General features: G+C 31.1%; 1 pseudogene; it reads right to left on the bottom strand.

Annotated features, from left to right (window-relative positions):
* Positions 1-2,684: 2,684 nt before the first annotated feature.
* LOC126936184 (N-alpha-acetyltransferase 50-like) lies at positions 2,685-3,401 on the bottom strand (annotated as a pseudogene).
* Between the last annotated feature and the right edge of the window lie 338 nt (positions 3,402-3,739).

Genomic DNA, 3,739 nt, shown 5'->3' with positions numbered 1-3,739 from the left:
AACAGATCAAACAAGTCAAACTCTTAAGATCAGGGAAATAATATAAGATGTCTTTGTTAAATAAGATAAAAGTTCACATTGTCTGCTATGCAAGGGCCAAAAGGAAAAAGAAAAAAAAAAAAGGAAAAAAATCCAGACTTACTAAAATGGTTTCCCGCTCATATTTGTCTAGTCAAAAAACAAAAGAAAGATTCAAGGCTACTCTTAAATTTGTTTTTCTTGTACAACTCAGCCAATCCTAGCAAAAATGTAAGTGTCAAATATTTAATCCTAAATTTACTTAAAGCTAAAAAGAAAGGGAAAAAAGGAAAAAATAGTGTAAAAAAGTCCAATTGCTATGGAAAGTGCTGCTTTATACAAAATTTTGGTCCACAGCCTTCATTAGATTGCCTATCAGGCAAATAAAATTTAGTCATGTGAGGATGTACCAATTTTATAAAAAATATAATTTGAATACAACTGTTTAATAAACCAGTGAGTTTCTATAGTTTACTGTCTCATGACTAAAATAAAGACTATAAAATCACTGTGTGTATATACGTGTGTTTAGGTAAACTTGATATGTAAATATATTGTTGTATGTTGTATCTACATGGTAAAACCTAGTGCAGTTGGCCAGACATTCATTATGAAATTTTATTTAAATTGGCTTAAATAAGTGAGCACTCATATAAAATTATACAATATATAACCCAAATGACTTTTAGTTCATGTGACGTAGGTATAGCTTTAATAAATTCACTGCTTTTAAAATTATTGGTAAAGTAAGAAAGAAAAATCTGCAGGATTGTCAACATATATTTCTGCCTGAATTTACTGGTCACTTTTATATTTATCTGGGCTAGATGGTTTAAAGTGTCAAGATTTGACACACAGGTTGTAAAACTATAAACCCAGCCTAAAACAGAATAATCTTTCTGTAATTCTTTGATACATTAAGGGTAATTTTATATTGTCAGTTTAATGAAAACCACCGTATTTTTTGAATTATTGATAAAATACTCATGTAATTAAATTTAAGTTCTTAAGTGAACACCTGAGAGTCACAGGCTATAATAATAATTGATAGGAAAATAATTTGAAAATATTCTAGTTTTAATATGTCAATTATCATAGATAATAAAGGTAAACTGGTAAAATTAAATAAAATTTACGTAAATGAGATAAATGTTTATAAACTTTTCGTGTAATTTAAAATTGTAAAGTTATCTTATGTTAAATAAATAATAAACATTCACTAAATAACTGGGTCATTTCCAAATTTAACAAAAGCAACTGATTGTTGAACAAAAATACATTTGTTCATGGTTTCTTAAATTATATAGAAATAGTAAATATACTAGAGTCTATCAGTACATACAAAAATTATGCTATAGGAAAACATGTTTTGAAATATATAAAATGGCTTCCATTCTATAAAATACTGATAAATGACAGATGGTTTAACACTGCCTGGTAGATATTAGGTTACTAAGAGTTAAAATTCTAATTAATATCTATATAATTCTGGGCCAGAAACAGTGACTCACGCCTGTAATCCCAACACTTTGGGAGGCCAACTCCTGAGGTCAGAAGTTAGACCAGCCTGGCCCACGTGCCAAAACCCCGTCTTTACTAAAAATACAAAAATTAGCTGGGCATGGTGGCACATGCCTATGATCCCAGCTACTCAGGAGGCTGAGGCAGGAGAATCGCTTGAACCTGGTAGGCAGAGGTTGCTGCGAGCTGAGATCGCATCACTGCACTCCAGCCTGGGCGACAGAGCAACACTCCTTCGCAAAAATAAATAAATAAATAAATAAAATAAATAAATAAATCAAAATCAATATAATTCTGTATAGAAAATGTATCAAAAACAAGATTTTTTTCATAAAAAACTATTTACAAACCTAAAATATGTTCTTTTAAAAATAATATTGTAAAATTCAGAGGTTGTTTAAAGATTATTTCAACAAATAGATTTAGGAAAAAAATTAAAACAAGATTAAAAAAACTAGTAAATAGATGAGAGAGATGTAACAAAAGTTATGGGTATGAAAATGTATTTTTGGCAAAGGAGGTTAAACAATTTTGTAGAAAAAAAATCTTGTGTGATAATTTTTGTACTAAAGTAAAATGCTTGTTTTAAAAGGAGCAAGCATAGGACAAGATTAAAATTCCAAACATGCCAACAATGGTCTGAATAAATCATGAAAACAATTTTAAAGAGGAATTTATAAAAGAAATTTTGTTTGTAATCAGGTTGTCTATAACTAAATGTATAAGAATATTTATAAGTTTTTTAGTATTAAAATAAACTAATATGAAACTAAATCTTTGTCCCTTACAGTAAAACAGTATGGTTTTATTGAAATGTTGATTTGCTTTTAATAAAATTCAAAAAGTTTTGATTTTTAATTTTGAAATCTGTTTCTGTAACAGTCATCTTCTAAACTGCAAACAGTATCTATTTCTGACAAATTTCTTCCTGAGATCCAATTAATTTCCCTGTTTTCAGGTTGGAAATGCTGTCTTTTTTATTTAAAATGATAATATTACTTCTAGAGGTAGATTTTTTCTCTTCAAGTATTTTAGATTCGTATCTCAGAAGTTCAACTTTTGCTGTATCTCACTGCACATGATTTTCAGGTTATATATTATTGCCTTCAGCTTTCTTTCTTTCTCCTTTTGAGAAGGTAATTTGTTCAGTTGTCTGTCTTTTGCACATCTGCATTCTGACCAAAAGACAACTTGAGATTTTTCTGCAGCACATGAGCATATGCAGGCTTTATGGTTTTATAGTTCTTCTTGGGCTCCGTAATCTCAAAGCCAAACTTCCTATAGAAGTTAACTGCCGACTCATGGCTGATCTGGACATGCAGACAGATGTCAAAAGTGCCATATTTTTCACATGTTTAAGACATGATTTAACATTGTAGTTCCTATTCCTAGCCTTTGGTAAGGAGCCAGATATCCTAGTATCATGATGTAAAGTCTTTTCTGATTCTGTGAATGAGCCACCCGAGAGTACACTGCACCTACAGGAACATCACTGAAATAAGCAAGTTTTGATCATTCACCACCTCCATCACATTCTTGTAGAACTTACCATTGTAGCTGACTGAAAAGATCACCTGATTCAGTCTCTTCAACTGTTTGGTGTCCCATCTCCCAGCTTGATCCTGCTACTTTTCATCTTCCCCACCTGCTGAGGCTTTTGTTACCACCAACAGCAACTCAGTCATAGTTGCTGCCCTCAGTTCAAGACACTCAACCCCACAAGATGGCGTCCTCGCCTGGACAGGGAGCTGAGCAGGTGTCAGAGGCAGTCAAATGGGGCTCTGGGCTCTAAAATGAAGATTTTCTGATCTATAATTAAGTTTGAAATTTCTCAGTTCGGCCCATATGTCAAGAACATATGTCTTGTTAAATGATTAGTCTTATTTAGTAAAGTATACGGGGAAAACATTGTCAAATACTAAGTGATGCTAAATCTTCTTTAAGTTACATTCAGGGGTATGTTATCTATATAGTTGTTTCAAAATCCACATAAACTTACAAAAATCTAATATATTGTCAGTCATAATTTTGGTTAAGCTTAATCTTCTTTAAAGTTATATTTGTATGGATGTATTATTGATGTGCACATTTTATGATTTTCAGTTGTATCACATTTACAAAAGTCTGATAGCCTTGATGTGATTCAGCCAGTCATAATTCTGATTGATATTTTAAAATGTAATAGGTAATAATAATAAAT

This window comes from Macaca thibetana, chromosome 14 (genome assembly GCF_024542745.1).
Source record: "Macaca thibetana thibetana isolate TM-01 chromosome 14, ASM2454274v1, whole genome shotgun sequence".
NCBI lineage: Eukaryota > Metazoa > Chordata > Mammalia > Primates > Cercopithecidae > Macaca > Macaca thibetana.
This window is presented reverse-complemented; position numbering and strand designations above follow the sequence as displayed.